Here is a 14814-nt window from a genome sequence, read left to right on the forward strand (position 1 = left end):
GGATGAAACTGGTATCCTGACCTGAACATTTTATTTAAGAGCTGGAGAGACGGGCAGACCCCTGAACAAACACTCTATACCAATGATTATACTATCAGAATATAGAGCTAATTAACACTTATTTTAACAACAAATATCGCTTGCAGCACCTTTGAGTACTAGAGGATTGTAGAGTTGATTTAGAGACTGACTTAGTTGTGGACAGACTCAATCTAGGATATAAATAATTGTAATGTTTTCAAGGATAGATAGATATAGGCTTATACAAAAGAAGAATTTTACCTTTTGCCATCCTTGAAATATTGTCTTACATTTACTGGACCACAAGAGAAGCATCTCTCAATGTTTCACTTTTGCAAGCCACTAACACCATCAAATAACTATTTAAATTATGCTTTAATTATTTGTAATAGAATGAAAATCAATGTTTCTCTGTAACCTCCAATACAATAAAAAAAAAAAAAAATGTTAAAAGTTTTGTTTTTCTTCTTGTCTTCTGTAAACAACTCCAAAGCAGTGGAGCGCAGAGCGGTCCAATTGTAACACGCTCTTTTTAGGTGTAATCAAAGTATTTTCCCATGGAATTCACTCAAACTGCCATCCGGTAATATTTAATACATTCCTTATGTATGATACATTATCTTATCACATCTTTGGTATAAAAACAATGTAAAACAGTTGCTTGAATTAAATATAATTGATTTAAGCTGAAAACTATTTGTTTAATGCTGTTTTTTAGCAGTGTTACATTAACTCATGCTGTTGCAGTCAATCTCATTATGCGTTTAAAATGTAACATCGAACAGCATCCACTTTAGAGGTTTAATAACTCACGACCTGCTTTATCAATGGAAAAACTTTAAGTGGTTTATGATAATGAACATTATGTAGGTAAAAAGATCGCTGAGTAAAAGAGTGAAAAGTGAAAAACGTTACAACCTTGGCGGTCCTCCCCTACTCAAGTGTTCAACACTGTCAAGAAATTGTCAGAAATAGCGGAAACTGTAGAGCTTGTATCGTCTATTTTCACTACTTGACCAGTGCCTGTTGGGTACCGGCCAACTTGGGAATGCAAGTTAGGAACGATACAAATAGGGAATGCATGCCCCACCCTGTTATGCAATACCCGTTATACGTTTTCAGAGTACCAGTTGTAACCGTCTGTCTGCCTGTGTCCTTGTGTGCCCATATATGAAGATCTCTGTATCTGTATGTCTGCCTGTGTCCCTTTTATGCCCATGTATGGAGATCTCTATATCTGTCTGTCCATGTCCCTCTATATGCCCATTATAGAGCACCGAAGTCTGACGTAATGTATACATCCTAGCTGGTTTGCGGTTTTCCACCCCCATTCTGAATTCCCATAGACGTCTTTAATATCGCATTAAATAAGAACCCGGTTCCAAAAATAAACAAATGATCCCGGCGATTTGACTCTTATGGATATGAAGCATCAACTGATGGTGAGAAAACGATAATGTTACTTCCGCCAAATTAGTTAAATTTTCGCCAGAAATAGACTGTATATCATAAACGATACAGAGCCACCTCCCTGACAATATCGCAGAGACAGTTTGTTTATTTTTGGACCACAATTCGTATATATGAGACGATTCTAAGATGACCCAATGTTATTCTCCATAGAGAAATTACTTTACGAACCAGGGGATGAACGAGTGACGTCAGGACTTCTGTACTCTATGGAGATCCCTGATGTTATCAGCATGGGCATATACAGTATGCATATATATTGCATGATCAGTGGTCATGTCCTTGTGCAGTGGTAAACATCTGTGTAAAATGCCTGAAGATGGCAAACTAACTGTGGAAAGTGGAATGAGTAAGTAATCGCACTTGGGGTTGCCATGGCAATCAATTGGCTCATTTGGGGCCACGGCCAGAGCCTTTTCTGCCCGTTCTGGACAACAGCTTATCCGCTGGCGTAGTGGTCCAGGCACCTGTAGGCTCAGTGCAGCCTGACAGTGTGTTGTGGGAAGTGGGCCTTTGCTGCATGTCACTCCCCATCGTTTTCCCCATTTCCTGTCAGCCTACTGTCCTGTCAATAAAGGCATAAAAGCCCAAAAATAAATGAAAAAAAAAAAAAAAAAAAAAAAGTACTATATTTCTGTTGGAAATGTAGCGGCATCACCTTGCAAAAAAGAAAAGACAATAATCCAAAAGTGTACTTAATTAAGTACAGTACTCAAGTAAATGTTCTTAGTTACTGTCCACCACTGATTATATTATGTAATAACAACAGTTTCCATGTATGGCTGATATAAAATAAATATATACAAGATATCTTGCACATTTGTCTTTTTTCACCCTTTTTTTTGTGTATCCCGCAATTTTGTAACCCTTATTTTCCACCTAGTGGCAATTCTTTTTGCCGCCTAGTGCCAATTTTCTAAGTGATCCTGGGCGCTACACTCCCCTCAACAGCCTAGGGAGGCCAGGGCCGAGCTCATGCCTCCTTCAATGAATGAGAGCCAACTGACCTTCTTGTCACCTGACAGGGGGGAGTTTCCCTGGTTTGACGTAGCGCGCGGAAGGAACACGTTATTCCAACCAGTTCCCTTCCCCTCCATCAGGCGCCCCGGCTGTCATGGGGGAGGCGGTATAGCGACCATGCAGGATTGCTACATGTTATTGTGAGGGTACTAACTACCCTGAGAGACATGGGGAGAACATGCAAACTCCACACAGAGTAGGCCCTTTCGCCAACCCCACCTAGGGTATGGGTACTGATGACGCAGAGAAGACACGCCCCCAGCGCCCACAGCGTCCCGGGAATCGAACCCATGGAACCTTCTAGCTGTGAGGCGACAGCGCTACCGACTACGCCACCGTGCCCCCACATTTGGCATGTTTTGTCTTAGTATCAGCGATGTAAAGTAACTAAGTGAATTTACTCAAGTACACATATGAGGGATCTTTACTTTACTGGAGTATTTCCAATTTGCTATATTTTCACTTCTACTCCACTACATCTCATGAATAGATAAATATTGTACTTTCACTCCACTACAATTATTTGAAGTGTTCAGTTACTTATTACTTTCTACATTTAGATTATTACAAAACATACATTAACACTTCAGCAATCAGCACTATATATTCTTTGGCTATTTGAAATGAGCTAATCTAAAACGTGACAAACAAATAGTTTATGAGGTAGAACTTGATTTCCTCTTTTCCTCAAGTAACCCTACTGAACTCTGTCTGTATAATAACCATACAGTATGATGTATAATAGCATGGTGGAAAGTAACTAAGTACAAGCTTGTACATGTGCAATTTTCATAAGATTGTTGAAATACATTTTATACATTTGAAAACCTGCGAAATGGGACATTATGCATGAGGGGTACTTTTACTTTTGGTACTTTAAGTATATTCTGATGCCATAATGCCTGTATTGATACATGTATACAGTCAGTATACAGTGAATAGAATGGACCATGTTGTATTGATACATGTATACAGTCAGTATACAGTGAATAGAATGGACCATGTTGCATTGATACATGTATACAGTAAGTATACAGTGAATAGAATGGACCATGTTGCATTGATACATGTATACAGTCAGTATACAGTGAATCTCCATGGTTCAGTGTCCATGCCCCAATTACTTACTCAGGTGTAAGTATAGTCACTGATTAGGCCCTCCCCTATAAAGCCTGGTGCTCATTCATTCTTTCCTGTTTGGCTCTCTGTAGGCACTGGCTTGTCTGAGCGACGTGGCAATGGATTGTTGTTTTGCTTCACCCCCAGCCTCGCCTCACCCGGCGAGGCTGGGGCTGTCCGCCCCTGTTCAGATAAATAACCGCCACCAAATGGTAAAAGCAGCTGTCCGACGCCAGTCCGGGGCTCTCATTCCGCAGTCGCGGACGAGTGCCTCAGCCTCACCCGTAGTGGATCCACGCACCCCTCCACAGCCGCTTCCCTCGCCACAGCATCTCCAGCCGCCAGCTTCTCCTGCTATCCTCTGCCCCCAAATCACCCCGTTGGCCCCGAGGGCAGATCTGACTCACTCCAGGGTCAATCATTTTGTCACAAATACTCCAACCGCCATCCCTTCACTTATACCCCCGTCACTGCTGATCGTCGGCGACTCCATAATAAAACACATCCACTTTCCAAATGCAATAACGCACTGTTTCCCCGGAGCGACTGTTCCAGTCCTCCTGGAGAAACTCCCAGGTGTTTTTAATTCACTTCCACAGTCCATCACAAGGGTCCTGGTCCATATTGGGTCAAATGATTCTTCCCTGCGTACATCCGAGCAGTCCAAAACCCACTTTTTACGTCTCATCGATCTGTTGATTAATAGTGGAATGACTTTCTTTTTCTCCGGTCCTATCCCGACTTTTACGGGTGGTGACGAACGTTTTAGCCGAATCGCCAGCCTAAATACCTGGCTCTTACGGCTCTGTCGTGCCCACGACCTCAATTTTATAGACAATTTTAACTTGTTTTGGGGACGCTCTTCTTTTTATGGTTATGACGGTCTCCACCCAAGTAGACTGGGTAGCCAGATGCTAGCGGCTAACCTAGCCCGTGGTGTTCGTCACCACACTGCATTGACCACTGACCTGTCCGTCACCAATTGACATCCTCCGGGTCCCAGCTCCCATTACTCTAGTTCCACCCTGTTTCCTAGTCCCTTCTCCATTGGGCTCGGACCACAACATGCACTTACTACTATTGTTCAAGCTGAATTGTCAACCACTTGCAATATCCCTGTTAAGCTCACCTTAAATCGTGCCAGTCACAGATCAAATTGCTCTTTAAACCCCGCAAACTTAATTTCAATTAGACCTACTAAAACCCATCTCCAATTGCCCCATCTCATTCCATCTGTCACTTCCTCTGTTAACATGGGTCTTCTAAATGTCAGGGCTCTTCAAGAAAAATCAGCCATTTGTCAAGAGTTCATTACCTCACATAACCTTGACTTCTTTTTTATTACTGAATCCTGGCTCGATGTGGGGGACAATGTTCCTCTCATCGCTACTACCCCCCCTAATTTCGCGTATTTCACTCTGCCTAGACCAGTGAAAAAGGGTGGTGGATTAGCTGTCTTCTATAAAAATGTTTTTAAATGTTCCCCTATCACTTTTGGTAATTTCACTACTTTTGAAGTTTTTAGTTTTTTAATTAATGGTAAGGACCCGGTACTCTGCGTTTTAATTTATAGACCCCCAAATGGGAATTGTGGTTTCATTACTGAATTCTCTGATTTTCTATCACTTGTCACTCAGCGTTTTGGACACATCATTCTGCTTGGTGATTATAATATACACATCTGTTGCCCCTCCCACCCTCTCTCCACTGCTTTTATGAATCTTATTGAATCATTTAACATCACTCAGTTTGTAAATGGACCCACTCACCTCAAAGGTCACACACTTGACCTAGTGATGTCTTTAGGTTTAGCTATCCAAAACATTGAATTGTTCCCTTTTTGTCTGTCTGACCACAAAGCTGTGGTTTTTAAAGCTCCTCTTCCATGTCCCACTCCTACATGCTCTACTCCTGTGAGAGCCCGTATTTTTAACTCTAAGTCTGCCAGTGCCTTTAGTGATGCCTTCACAGCAATCCCCCATCGGCCGATTAATGAGCATATTGACATTGATTGCTTGATCGCAAATTTTAACAGTAACTGCACCTCCATCCTAGACTCAATTGCTCCATTTACCATACGCACACCTAAACTAAATAAACAACCCTGGCTCAATGACCATACTCGATCCCTTAGGAGAGAGTGCAGAAGGGCAGAACGCAGTTGGAGGGCAAACCAAATGCATTCATCTCTCACAGGCCTTAAGGAGCTGATGGTGAATTATCAGCGGGCTATAAAACAAGCCAAATCCAGTTATTACTCTAACATCATCTCCAATAACAGCAATAACCCCAGGACCTTATTCAAAATAATCAACTCTGTCACGGCACCGCCAGCTATTACGCATATTGATCCATCCCCGGAAGATTTTCTTAAGTTCTTCATAAACAAAATTGAGACCATTCGGCTACAAATACCTTCTTCCACTCCTGATAATTCAATCCCACCCAATACTCCATTTCCACTTAATCAATTCGAACCAACCACTATTCCACTTATCACCAACACTATTTCACAGATGAAATCCTCATCCTCCCAACTGGACATAATCCCGACATCTTTCCTTAAGGAGATTTTTGGTTCACTAGCTCCCACCATTCTCTCTATAATAAATAACTCCTTAGTCTCTGGTTTCTTTCCCTCCTCATTTAAACATGCCCTAGTTCAACCCCTTCTTAAAAAACCTGGTCTTGATCCTCACCTTCCCAGTAGTTATCGACCCATTTCAAAACTATCCTTTCTGTCCAAACTTCTGGAAAAAAACATCTCCACACAGCTCATTGACCACTTACAACACAATAATTTATTTGAGACATTCCAATCTGGCTTCAGAGCCCTCCATAGCACTGAGACAGCATTAGTAAAAGTAACCAATGACCTACTCATGACTCTAGATGATGGTGACTCCTCGATCCTGGTCCTTCTGGATTTAAGTGCGGCTTTTGACACAGTAGATCACAACATTCTGATAAATCGCCTGGAGTCATGGGTGGGTCTTGGTGGCACTGCCCTCCAACTGCTCCGCTCATACCTCTCAAATAGAACCCTGTCCGTTGTTCTTGGGAATGTCTCCTCGACCTCTGCCCAGCTTACGTGCGGGGTCCCACAAGGGTCCATACTTGGCCCCTTATTATTCTCAGTTTATATGCTCCCCCTCGGTCATATTATTCGTAAACACAACATCCATTTCCATTGCTATGCAGATGATACTCAGCTCTATCTTCCACTCAAAACCTCTGACCCTAGTTGCCTATCCTCCCTCAAAGCATGCCTGGCCGATATCCACTCCTGGATGTCTCAGAACTTTCTCCAGTTAAACTCCGACAAATCCGACATTATTCTTTTTGGTCCCCTCAGTTCACAAACCACCATTTTAGACAGTCTTGGCCTCTTGGCAACGAATGTGACTCCCGTTGCAAGGAACCTGGGAGTCCAATTCGACTCCGAACTCCGGTTTGAAAGCCAAATAAAAAAGGTGGTACAAACCTGCTTCATGCATTTAAGGAACATTTATAAAATCAAATCATTTCTTTCCACTGCCAATCTTAAAACTGTTGTGAATGCCTTAATATATTCTCGCCTTGATTACTGTAATGCATTATACTCTGGTCTCAACCAAAACCTCATTCATCGTCTGCAACTGGTCCAAAATGGAGCAGCCAGGCTCATCACCGGTACCAGGAGATTTGAGCATATAACCCCTGTCCTAGCTGCACTTCACTGGCTGCCAGTTGCCTTCAGGATTGATTTTAAGATTTTATTACTAACTTTTAAAGCTCTGAATGGTCTGGCGCCTAGTTATTTATGTGATCTGGTGGAACCTTATGTGCCAGGTCGCACCCTTAGATCCTCTGGCCAGGGTCTATTGGAATTTCGTACTGCTAAGTTGGTGACCAAAGGCGGTCGGGCCTTTTCTATAAAGGCCCCTATACTCTGGAAAAGCCTACCAGAAGAACTAAGATTAACCAGGTCATTAACGAGTTTTAAATCCCTGTTAAAAACCCATTTTTACAGAATGGCCTTTTTAACTTGAGATAAATGTTGTTGATTATTGCTCTGTTTTACTGTAAATGTATATATCACTGTTAATTCATGATCTGCATTGTTTTGATTGCTCTTCTGACTGTTCAAGCACTTTGTAACTTTGTTTAAATAAGTGCTATACAAATAAAGTTTTATTATTATTATTATTATTATTTTAAACTATTTGTTACTTTAGAGTCTAAAGTAACACATAGTACAATGGTCTAAAGTTTAGACCATGGTATTTATTTAATGTTAATGGTCCTATGTTCCTCAGGCTCCCTCCTCTCTGCCTCAGTCTTAAGGATTATAGGCCAAGAGGCTGTTTGTAGGCCAGGTGTTAGGGCCCAACCTCACCTAACCTGAGGTACGTGGAGTAATGTTGCCTTTGTATGTATTGTGCCTTCATATTCACCGTCCTATAGGCTAGCACCAGGGTTCATATTCACCGTCCTATAGGCTAGCACCAGGGTTCATATTCACTGTCCTATAGGCTAGCACCAGGGTTCATATTCACTGTCCTATAGGCTAGCACCAGGGTTCATATTCACTGTCCTATAGGCTAGCACCAGGGTTCATATTCACTGTCCTATAGGCTAGCACCAGGGTTCATATTCACTGTCCTATAGGCTAGCACCAGGGTTCATATTCACTGCCCTATAGGCTAGCACCAGGGTTCATATTCACTGTCCTATAGGCTAGCACCAGAGTTCATATTCACTGCCCTATAGGCTAGCACCAGGGTTCATATTCACTGCCCTATAGGCTAGTACCAGGGTTCATATTCACTGCCCTATATGCTAGCACCAGGGTTTTAAACTGGATGCGAGCTGCAGTCATTCCCTGTGAGACTCGGGCGGTGCTGCCACGTTAATGAGAGCTTGGAGAGAGAGGCACTCATAATCTGAACGTTTATGGAGTGACTGATGCCTTTGCTGCGTGTCACTCCCCATCTCTCTCTCTACCCATTTCATGTCCGCCTACTGTCCTGTCAATAATAAAGGCATAAAAGCTCAAAACATAAATCTAAAACAAACAAGATTCCAAAGTTTGTAGGAGTGGCCCGTTTTGAACAAAATGCTGCAAATCATAAACGCAGCGTCCGATTGCGGTGAAACTTTAGACGCACATTCACACTACTTTGAGGAATAAATGCCACCCTTTTAACATTGCCCTATTATAGCGCCACCAGAAGGCAGATTTTTGCTCACGCATATACATCACGCAAATCGGTACATAATATCTCTATAGTCAAGTGATCAACCCGGTTCTGTCTTTTTTAGATTCCATCCTGATTGGTGAATTCTGAACATTGCTGGCCCATAATAACCTACCTGACCTGGTGGAGACCTGTGCTCCGAAGTGCACTTTTTCTAGTTGGACATAGATGTTGCAATATCCACCTACCCAAAACCATATATGGGCAAAATATTATAAAACAATTTAAAAAGTAAAAAAACAATAATAGTAATCGGTTTAAACAAGTAAATTTAGAATTCTGGACTTTTACTACTTCTGCATTGCAGTATTACAATTTTTACTTAAGTAAAACAATTGAGTACTTTTTCCACCACTGGATCTGACGGCGTGAGAAATACCATGTGTGGTGTGAGTGTGTGTGAAGAGTGTTGTTTGCGTGTGTGTCTCACGCTCGCTCATTGCGTGAGGGTTGTCAGATCTGTTTTAGTCATCATTACCTCCAGTCTAAAAGTGATCACAGATCAGGAGCCCTGCCATCAAACCAGTTGAGACTCTGAGTCTGCATTCCTTTAAATGTTGTCACTTCATTAATGTGTCATCAGATACAGATCTGTTTCTAGTGACAGCCATACATCACACACCTACGCCTACGCATGTCTTAAGACTTTCTCATAAACACAGAAACCTGTTTATAATGAAGCTAGCGTGACAAACTGTTCACCTGAATGAAACCACAGTATGAAGCTAGCGTGACAAACAAATAGTTTATCAGGTAGAACTTGATTTCCTCTTGTCCTCACCCTACTGAACTCTGTCTGTATAATAACCATACAGTATGATGTATAATATTATGGTGGAAAGTAACTAAGTACATGTATTTTATTTATTTTTTTACTTTACTGGAGTATTTCCAATTGTCAATACTTTTACTTCTACTCCACTACATCTCAGAGGCAAATATTGTGTTTTTACTCCACTGCAATTATTTGAAAACTTTAGTTACTAGTTACTTTGTAGATTTTAATTATTATAACAAAACTTACTTTAACCTCTTCTGCCCTTTTCAGACTTGAAAATAACAGATCTACAAGCTTGTACATGTGCAATTATCAAAAGATTGTTGAAATACATTTTCTACATTTGAAAACCTGTGAAATGGGACATTATGCATGAGTACTTTTACTTTTGGTACTTTAAAGGGTTAGTTCAGATTTTTTGAGTATTTTCTGTAGGAAATACTTACCATTAATGTAGTGGTTGCAAAGGTATTAATTGATTGCCCGAGTCCCGTGGTCAGAGTTATGGTCCGGTTCTGATAAATATGAATGTAGTTCCGGTAGATTAGTAGATTTGGTGGGGGCCGCTCATTAAAAATAAATACATTTAAAAAACTAACGTCATTTGTATTGTTGACCCATTTCTACCATATAGAGCAGGTTTCGTTCAATTTCGACCCCTCTGTCACACGGTACTAATGTTTGTGTCCAGAATCACTGCGCCGCGGCAGCCTACTCACGCACAAAATATATGACACAAAAAATAGTACCATGTGACAGAGGGGTCGAAATTGAACGAAACCTGCTCTATATGGTAGAAATGGGTCAACAATACAAATGACGTTAGTTTTTTAAATGTATTTATTTTTAATGAGCGGCCCCCACCAAATCTACTAATCTACCGGAACTACTTCATATTTATCAGAAACGGACCATAACTCTGACCACGGGACTCGGGCAATCAAGTAATACCTTTGCAACCACTACATTAATGGTAAGTATTTCCTACAGAAAATACTCAAAAAATCTGAACTAACCCTTTAAGTATATTCTGATGCCATAATGCCTGCATTGATACATGTATACCGTCAGTATACAGTGAATAGAATGGACCATGCTGCATTGATACGTATACAGTCAGTATACAGTGAATAGAATGGACCATGCTGCATTGATACATGTATACAGTCAGTATACAGTGAATAGAATGGACCATGCTGCATTGATACATGTATACAGTCAGTATACAGTGAATAGAATGGACCATGTTGCATTGATACATGTATACAGTCAGTATACAGTGAATAGAATGGACCATGTTGCATTGATACATGTATACAGTCAGTATACAGTGAATAGAATGGACCATGTTGTATTGATACATGTACAGTCAGTATACAGTGAATAGAATGGATCATGTTGTATTGATACATGTATACAGTCAGAATACAGTGAATAGAATGGACCATGTTGCATTGATACATGTATACAGTCAGTATACAGTGAATAGAATGGACCATGTTGCATTGATACGTATACAGTCAGTATACAGTGAATAGAATGGACCATGTTGCATTGATACATGTATACAGTCAGTATACAGTGAATAGAATGGACCATGTTGTATTGATGCATGTGTAACAGGGAGACCTGTCTCCATTCAGGGTTCTGTGTCCACACCCCAATTACTCAGGTGTAAGTATAGTCACTGATTAGGCCCTCCCCTATAAACCCTGGTGCTCATTCACTCTTTCCTGCTTGGCTCTCTGTATGCACTGGCTTGTCTGAGCGAGGTGGCAATGGATTGTTGTTTTGCTTTTAAACTATTTGTTACTTTAGAGTCTAAAGTAACACATAGTACAATAGTCTAAAGTTTAGACCATGGTATTTATTTATTGTTAATGGCCCTATGTTCCTCAGGTTCCCTCCTCTCTGCCTCAGTGTTAAAGATTAAAGGCCAAGATGCTGTTTGTAGGCCAGGTGTTAGGGCCCAACCTCACCTAACCTGAGGTACGTGGAGTAATGTTACCTTTGTATATATTGTGCCTTCATATTCACTGTCCCATAGGCTAGCACCAGGGTTCATATTCACCGTCCTATAGGCTAGCACCAGGGTTCATATTCACTGCCCTATAGGCTAGTACCAGGGTTCATATTCACTGCCCTATATGCTAGCACCAGGGTTTTAAACTGGATGCGAGCTGCAGTCATTCCCTGTGAGACTCGGGCGGTGCTGCCACGTTAATGAGAGCTTGGAGAGAGAGGCACTCATAATCTGAACGTTTATGGAGTGACTGATGCCTTTGCTGCGTGTCACTCCCCATCTCTCTCTCTACCCATTTCTTGTCCGCCTACTGTCCTGTCAATAATAAAGGCATAAAAGTTCAAAACATAAATCTAAAACAAACAAGATTCCAAAGTTTGTAGGAGTGGCCCGTTTTGAACAAAATGCTGCAAATCATAAACGCAGCGTCCGATTGCGGTGAAACTTTAGACGCACATTCACACTACGTTGAGGAATAAATGCCACCCTTTTAACATTGCCCTATTATAGCGCCACCAGAAGGCAGATTTTTGCTCACGCATGTACAGTACATCACGCAAATCGGTACATAATATCTCTATAGTCAAGTGATCAACACGGTTCTGTCTTTTTTAGATTCCATCCTGATTGGTGAATTCTGAACATTGCTGGCCCATAATAACCTACCTGACCTGGCGGAGACCTGTGCTCCGAGGTGCACCTTTTCTAGTTGGACATAGATGTTGCAAAACCATATATGGGCAAAATATTATGAAACAATTTAAAAAGTAAAAAAAACAATAATAATAATCGGTTTAAACAAGTAAATTTAGAATTCTGGACTTTTACTACTTCTGCATTGCAGTATTACAATTTTTACTTAAGTAAAACAATTGAGTACTTTTTCCACCACTGGATCTGACGGCGTGAGAAATACCATGTGTGGTGTGAGTGTGTGTGAAGAGTGTTGTTTGCGTGTGTGTCTCACGCTCGCTCATTGCGTGAGGGTTGTCAGATCTGTTTTAGTCATCATTACCTCCAGTCTAAAAGTGATCACAGATCAGGAGCCCTGCCATCAAACCAGTTGAGACTCTGAGTCTGCATTCCTTTAAATGTTGTCACTTCATTAATGTGTCATCAGATACAGATCTGTTTCTAGTGACAGCCATACATCACACACCTACGCCTACGCATGTCTTAAGACTTTCTCATAAACACAGAAACCTGTTTATAATGAAGCTAGCGTGACAAACTGTTCACCTGAATGAAACCACAGTATGAAGCTAGCGTGACAAACAAATAGTTTATCAGGTAGAACTTGATTTCCTCTTGTCCTCACCCTACTGAACTATGTCTGTATAATAACCATACAGTATGATGTATAATATTATGGTGGAAAGTAACTAAGTACATGTATTTTATTTATTTTTTTACTTTACTGGAGTATTTCCAATTGTCAATACTTTTACTTCTACTCCACTACATCTCAGAGGCAAATATTGTGTTTTTACTCCACTGCAATTATTTGAAAACTTTAGTTACTAGTTACTTTGTAGATTTTAATTATTATAACAAAACTTACTTTAACCTCTTCTGCCCTTTTCAGACTTGAAAATAACAGATCTACAAGCTTGTACATGTGCAATTATCAAAAGATTGTTGAAATACATTTTCTACATTTGAAAACCTGTGAAATGGGACATTATGCGTGAGTACTTTTACTTTTGGTACTTTAAAGGGTTAGTTCAGATTTTTTGAGTATTTTCTGTAGGAAATACTTACCATTAATGTAGTGGTTGCAAAGGTATTAATTGATTGCCCGAGTCCCGTGGTCAGAGTTATGGTCCGGTTCTGATAAATATGAATGTAGTTCCGGTAGATTAGTAGATTTGGTGGGGGCCGCTCATTAAAAATAAATACATTTAAAAAACTAACGTTATTTGTATTGTTGACCCATTTCTACCATATAGAGCAGGTTTCATTCAATTTCGACCCCTCTGTCACATGGTACTAATGTTTGTGTCCAGAATCACTGCGCCGCGGCAGCCTACTCACGCACAAAATATATGACACAAAAAATAGTACCATGTGACAGAGGGGTCGAAATTGAACGAAACCTGCTCTATATGGTAGAAATGGGTCAACAATACAAATGACGTTAGTTTTTTAAATGTATTTATTTTTAATGAGCGGCCCCCACCAAATCTACTAATCTACCGGAACTACTTCATATTTATCAGAAACGGACCATAACTCTGACCACGGGACTCGGGCAATCAAGTAATACCTTTGCAACCACTACATTAATGGTAAGTATTTCCTACAGAAAATACTCAAAAAATCTGAACTAACCCTTTAAGTATATTCTGATGCCATAATGCCTGCATTGATACATGTATACCGTCAGTATACAGTGAATAGAATGGACCATGCTGCATTGATACGTATACAGTCAGTATACAGTGAATAGAATGGACCATGCTGCATTGATACATGTATACAGTCAGTATACAGTGAATAGAATGGACCATGCTGCATTGATACATGTATACAGTCAGTATACAGTGAATAGAATGGACCATGTTGCATTGATACATGTATACAGTCAGTATACAGTGAATAGAATGGACCATGTTGCATTGATACATGTATACAGTCAGTATACAGTGAATAGAATGGACCATGTTGTATTGATACATGTACAGTCAGTATACAGTGAATAGAATGGATCATGTTGTATTGATACATGTATACAGTCAGAATACAGTGAATAGAATGGACCATGTTGCATTGATACATGTATACAGTCAGTATACAGTGAATAGAATGGACCATGTTGCATTGATACATGTATACAGTCAGTATACAGTGAATAGAATGGACCATGTTGCATTGATACCTATACAGTCAGTATACAGTGAATAGAATGGACCATGTTGCATTGATACATGTATACAGTCAGTATACAGTGAATAGAATGGACCATGTTGCATTGATACATGCATACAGTCAGTATACAGTGAATAGAATGGACCATGTTGCATTGATACATGTATACAGTCAGTATACAGTGAATAGAATGGACCATGTTGCATTGATACATGCATACAGTCAGTATACAGTGAATAGAATGGACCATGTTGCATTGATACATGTATACAGTC

Source organism: Gymnoscopelus microlampas, assembly GCF_963454915.1.
Source record: "Gymnoscopelus microlampas genome assembly, chromosome: 21".
Classification (NCBI taxonomy): domain Eukaryota; kingdom Metazoa; phylum Chordata; class Actinopteri; order Myctophiformes; family Myctophidae; genus Gymnoscopelus; species Gymnoscopelus microlampas.